General features: G+C 37.8%; 1 long non-coding RNA gene across 1 annotated transcript; it reads left to right on the forward strand.

The window, feature by feature from the left end:
• Positions 1–2403: 2403 nt before the first annotated feature.
• Positions 2404–6205, forward strand: LOC145424379 (uncharacterized). Its single transcript, XR_013905437.1, has 4 exons — positions 2404–3384; positions 4092–4249; positions 4676–4733; positions 5684–6205. It is a non-coding gene; the product is annotated as an uncharacterized LOC145424379 (long non-coding RNA).
• Positions 6206–6892: the final 687 nt, after the last annotated feature.

Here is a 6892-nt window from a genome sequence, read left to right on the forward strand (position 1 = left end):
CTTGACTTTCTACTGAGGTGTGCTGCTGAGACACACTGGTGTAGGTTGGTAATTACATTTTTCAGATGTGTTGTTGATTTGTGTGGTCAGGCTGCACTTTTGCATAACCTTTGTTTCAGTTACCTCATTTGCTTTTTGTTGTCCAATAAAAAACAAAGAACTAATTTCAAAGAAGTGTTCAATTTCTGGTGTTTTGCTTTTCTTCACTTTAAATGGCACTGACAGCTTGTCTTAAAAAAATAAAATCATGAAACGATCAGGGCTCCAGATGGATAAAAGCTGCACCAATCAGCACTTTTTATAACGTCAATATCAAATAACTATGCAATGTGGAAAAAAATCATTTGCAATGACAAAATAACTGAAAAATTACAAACAACTCGCCGTTTACGCCAGGTTGATGTGATCTTTTGGTTTATTCTCATTCATTGTTTTGGTTTTCAGGTCTACTGATCTGTTCTCATTAACTATGTTTCCAGCTTCAGTGGGCAGCAGTTTTCAGTAAATAAGATCTAATAGAAACCCAGTGAATGCCAGCTTCCCAACCCCAACAGCAAACGGACCTAGGTTGCAACCAGCTGGTGAATACATTAAGTTTTTTTAGTAGTATTTCTCAGGACTTTTTATGAAATTAAGAATTGAAGCCAAATTTATGAGAGAATATTGGACAAACTTGACTCATTTGACAGGAGCGAAAATACCTCAAATGTCATTCTTTTAGTCTGAAATTGGATGAGTTTTCCAGAAGTGATCCAAAGCTCACAAAACCAAAAGTATTTTACATTTTTATACTGATATACATATATCTATTCAGATGGATTTCATGTGCCATGTCTCAGTGTAGTTTTTATGGCACAGTGATGTCAAAGTTCAAGGGGGACCTTGACACTGTCACGAGAACTGTCTGTGTTCTCACCACACGGTCATGGTCACCTGCTGATCTTTGAACGGTCCTTGGAGAATCTCAAAACAGTGAATTAGAACCACAGCATAGCTTTGGTAATGCAAGCTGCACATACGGAACAGAGGTTATACAGAGGTCAGAGAATGAATGAGTACAGTGCATTGGCACCTGCAATGCAACAAATAATGTAAAAATAAAAAAATCGAAATCAGTTATTGTGAGCTATAAATATTATAAAGGCATCTGAGCTGCCATTAGCTTAGATGTAAAGTTATTAATCTATTAATTGATGTTTGACAGGCAATTTACACCTTTTAAATCAGTAGTTTAACATTCAGTATGGACATTTATTTCCATACTTTAAATATATTAATTAATTTTATTGATTAATGTCTTTAATAGGGTCAAAACTGACTGCAAAGGCATGAAATATAAACAGTATGTAAGGGTAAACGCATTACCTTACCAGAAACTGGAGTCTAAAATAATTTTAATGATGTTTTTAACTACATGCCAACATCAATATTAATGTTTTATAAGCTGAATAAGTCCAAGTCCAGCTTGTGCCAGAAAACTAAATGATGATGGCTTTAAAGAAACATAGACAACATACATTTCCCCCTTGGTATTCTAGCTAATATACTGTATACCCATACTAAAGTAATTTTGCTTCATTTATTACCTTTGATCTTCAAGAAATGCCCTTCAGTGTCAGGACAGCTGCCAAAATAGACTTGAACGCTGCCTGTTCTGTTAAAAGAATCCAGGCCACCAAGCTATGTAATGTGCACTTCTCATGCGATTATTGCCGGGCATCTTAGGTGTGCACACACTGTTACATCTGTTTATGGATTCCAAACTGGATTTGATTTGGTAATGAAACCCACAAAGAGGTGTCATCAGGCTATAATTCGCTGTAGAGGAAGATCCCTCATTACTAAGCTCAAGGTTGTGGCCTTCAGTGATGCTACAACTGCTGTGCTGTTTATAAATGAAGTAATGTGTATATGTATGAAGTGCATATGTTGCACCCTCAGAGAGACATGACTCCATTCTCCTTTTTTTTGCAACTTTATTCTCCTCAGTTCAGGTTTGGAGTTTACAGGCAGCATAGCATATAATCAGCAAAACATCGCTCCCACATCTCAGACACTGTTTGTTTTTCTGCGCTTACTGATGACATCACACGTCTAACCTCTGACCTCCTGGAGCTAGTAAACTACAAAAATTGACTAGAAATGTGTCCAAAAACAAAACACAATTAAATAAGAATAGTCTTTAAAGATTTTCCCAACGATTCAGAAAAATGTAAGTTTTATAACTACTTTTAGAGCACAACACATACTAATTCACTAATGCCCAGTGTGGGTGCACATGTGTGAGTGGGTGTAGAAAGTCAGTGAAAAGGAATGTTGATTCATTTCTTTTTTGCTCCGTGGTATTAAATCTGTCAGAGGCAAACTGAAAAACGTTGTAGAAATATGTCTCAGCTCTCAGCAGCCCTCCCTTTCATGCCTGTCCAATCGCTGTCAGGGAACAAGACTTGTTGCCACTCTGTCTTTTGTGCTTTTCATTAAAGTTACGGTGTAAACGTTAGCTTATATTGGAGTAAAGCTGTTACGGTTTAAACGATGTTAGCACAGAAATATTAGCTTCTGTCATGACTGATGAAGTTACTAGTTAATAAAGTTTCCAGTAAAGTGTTTAATCGCAGCCACAGACTGACAGCAAATATCTCGATTAGCTTCAGTGCATCTATAATAAATATGTGCAAGTTTCAGTGCTTCGTTTAAACTGTATGATACTTATACTGACCCAGGGTCAGTGTAAAATACAATCCTAGCTGTGTGAACAAAGCCTGGCTCCTTTAATCCTGCATGACAAACCTCAGGATGCAGGTTATTATTACTCTTTCCTGCTGGCACACCTGTCACACCTGAGAGTCAGCTAGAAACTTACAGTGACGTGGACATCATGCAAAGACTGCCAGACTCTGTAATACTGCAAATGATCAGTGACTCAGGTTATCACTAAACTTTAAACGGCACCTCTGTGTCTCTGTGTGCTGAACATCTAGGATTGAGTCAGGCTGCATTGACTGTGGGACTTTAATGTGTTAAAAGCAGGTTGAAGACGGCTCAGAAACATTTGAAGATTAAAATTCAGCATTATGGCTGCTGGTGGTTTGTAAAGCCTCTACTCAGCTGTATTTTTGTTACTAACTTATGTTTGTTTCATTTCATTCATTCTCCACATGATGTTCATTTACAGAAATGTTTCACAGGAACTGATTTCTCCCAAAGGTTGAACTAGTGTGTTTCCATAGATTACCTCTGTATGAATGTACTTCTTAAATGAAGGCAAGTGTTTGTCCTTTTTTGTTCCTCAGGTACAGTACGTGATATCAAGGGCAGGCGGTCAACACTGGGGAAGACAAGAAGCAGACGTACTTCCAAGAGGGAGCTGCAGTGAGGTCAGAGGTCAGAATCTGAAACGGCTCAGGTTTATATTTTAGAGGTTATAAAAAATCAAAATGTATTTATAAAGAAACCTTTAAATAATGGTCATAATTATGATTATTATAAGAAATATCAAACATTTAAGTGGATTTTCTGTTACACATATTGCTGGCAGCCTGTCTTTGTCCTGTATCAGCTGGGATAGGCTTCATCCTCCCACAACCCTGAATTGGATACATTGTATTCCAATTATGTAATCTGATCATTTACAAACTCAAGGTATCTAATCAAAATGTAAGTAATAATTATAAAATGGGAAAGCAGAAATAAGTGTGACATAAATGTAAATGTGTGAGCAGACATAGAGGACAGCTACATGTAGTCTGAAAAACCTTTGTTGTCAAGTTTGCAGGTATATCAGCACGAGACATTCTTACATAGAAGAGACATTAAAGTCTCTAACTCAGTGAAGCATTATTGGTCCCATCTGTTTGGATAAATATAGTAAGTTGATGTATGTCCATTTATTGACACATTTTCTTAAGTGCTTATCCAGTTCAGGATCACAGTGGAGCTGCAGCTGGATATGTTCACTAAATAAACCTTACAAAAGTTAACAATAAACCTGTATCTCTGTTCGTTGTTGTCCACAGGATGAGAAAATCAAGCTGGAAGACTGTGGAACATGTTAATAAATGTTTGTGTGTTTATGCCTGTGTCTTTCACAGGAGGCGCTGGAAGGTTTCCCTAATAGTTCCTGGTGAATCAAAGCAGAACCATAAAGATTGCTGGACTGCATGATGGCCTTACCCCTGAGCAGTCATCCTGTTAAAGGAGGAACCAGTTAGAAGCTGTTTTCAACGTAGCTGAGCAGATTTCATCTCAAGTAAGAAATTAACTGTTTGTTCGTTTGTTCTGCCACTTAAAGAGCATTTAAGGACGTCGTTTGAGTGTCCAGTTGAATTAATTCTACTGGCTCTCATGGTCATTTGTGATTATAGACATATTTTTCATGTTTATCCAGCTATTTAGTAAATTCTATCTATTTAGTAATATCAGTCAGCTATAAAATGTAATATAAATATAAAAATATCTAAATATCTCCTGTCCTTTATGTTTTAATGATGTAAGTCTGTTATCGTGTTACATTAGCATTCCTCACATATCAATGAGATGCTGTACAGTACAATCCTACTGACACAGCAGAGGGATAACGACGGCTATTCAACATCGTTGCACGACACATTCGAGCTGCATGACGCAGACAAAGTGACTAAATCATCTTTTTTGTGGTTTATTGTCTTCAAACCAGCAGACAAAGCTGATTGCAGAAGATGTCGGAGAAGAACTTCAGGCCGTGGACTGAAAAGGTATTTTTTTTCTTGTTATCAAAAGACATTTGGAGTGGCAGCTTCTACAACTGGTTGTGCTAAAGTAAAGCTTACAGTCTAAGAAACCACAGTGTTGATATTCAGCACAAAGAGAAAAGCTCACTTGTTTGAATTTATTTACAATCATAGTTTTATAAATTCTGACTGTAAACAGCTTTTACAGCTTTGATATTGTTTGACACTCAATATCAGGTGATAGGGTTTAATTTAAAGGTTTCTGTGTCCCAATGAGCCATTTACACTGACCAGTGTCAGTCTAACTGTAACACATTCATTATTTAGATTCAACAAAGAAATAACTGAATGTAAAAAATGGCAGCCCTCAGGCCAGGTTTATAGAGATATATGCATGCATTATGAAATTTATGTATCCCAGATAATTGTTATTCATCTAGTCATGGCAGACCCACCTCTTCCTCCCCAGTTAACTGCAACCCAAAAGAACTAGTGGGGCTATTTACACACTCACAACCAGTGTGGGGTAAAAAGAGCCACCAAAAAGCTGTCAGCCACAGATGTGCTAGAAGAGTTAGAAACTCTACTTATGGAGAAACTTTCTAAGTCTAACAGGGGACAGGTACTCCTGCCCAAATAACATGATATAACCCCACATACAGCCCAGCCATAAAGTGAACCAAGTCATTTAGTTAAAGACAGCATGGGACCAAATGCATGTAACCAGCCTGCACCAACCTGGCATTTCTTCCTCCTGAATTAAATGAATGAATGGATGAAAGTTAAATGACTACAAACCTAAAGCCACTAGTTCCCACACTGGAGCTCCCTGACACTGTGTGTTAACCGTATTTAGCTTGTATCAACAGTTGTAACAGGCTAAGCCACCCGAGACACTGCATTGAACGATTGTTTCTATCTTAATGATTTCAGCTGACTGGTTTCAGCTCAGATGTTCTGCTTTTTCCTTTCAGTAGATCAAAGCAGCTCGTGCTCCTTCTGCTTCCAATTTAGAAGAAGAAGAAGAAGAAGGCGAAGGCTTCAGCGAAGTGGCGTTCATGAACAGTCACGGTCACACACTGCATGTGGTTTTAAAAGCAACATGTCTGTTCACCACAACAATGGAGATGTGTAATATTAGTGCAGCTACGGTTTGTTTTTGAACATCAGTTCTGTTTTCTACTTTGATCACTTAGACCAAAAAAGTGTTGTTTTCAGATTCTTTCTTTTACATCTATAAAGCACCTGCTCATTTTTATTACAATTAGTTTCACATGAATGTTAGTGTTTCCTTTATGATCTTTTAATGCTTTCACTACACTGTACACGTCTACATTAGAGACATTTCTGTTTCCTGTTTCTGTTGACTCAGAGTTGTGAAATGTTCTTTTATTTGATACACAATATGAAGTTCATAATTTTCTTACAAATAAAACTCTAATGACAAACATGAGCAGCTGTGCTTATTTCTGAGACATGAGTTTTTGAATGTGTTCATATTTAGACAGTGTGCATCTGTATGCTGAAACTGTAATGGTGAACCTGAGGTGATGGTCAACAGAAGGCAAATATATATCAATATAAAACAATATTGAAGTAATGTCTTTACCCCCTGCAGCGTGTGGACGCTGTGCACGCAATCACCTTATTCACTGTAGTAAACGTGCACCGCTAGCTCACGTGACTGACTGTCTCCATGGTTACATCGTATATTATTAGCTATGCAAACAGCTTCCAAAGATACCGCCATAGCTCTCTGCAGCTGTAACACTTTCACACTTTGCAAATCATTTCACGTTTTTGATAGTTATGAAGACAGAATATGTTTTTAAGGTCATGCTAGGCGGTTGCTATGGTGGTTGCTGTGGACTTGGGTGGACCGCGTCCGATTCCTGTTATTAGCTGTCCGCCGCAGGAAGGCTGCGTTCCATTTACAAGTAGTGACAGTCTGCCGCAACTCGAACTCAAACCCCGCTTTGTTCTGTAATTATAGGCCTTTTATAGCCGTTCATGACACGCACACACTTTGCCTCACCATGAGAATGCAAGTTTACCTAACCTAACCTAAAGTATCTGATATAGGATAGAAAAATGAAGCAACCAGAGATTTAATGATGAAGACTCTGGGTTCTGTAGTTCACGTTTTACAGTCCTGAATGACTCTTTGCATATGATTTATTGAA

Source organism: Astatotilapia calliptera, chromosome 23 (assembly GCF_964374335.1).
Source record: "Astatotilapia calliptera chromosome 23, fAstCal68.1, whole genome shotgun sequence".
Lineage (NCBI taxonomy): Eukaryota > Metazoa > Chordata > Actinopteri > Cichliformes > Cichlidae > Astatotilapia > Astatotilapia calliptera.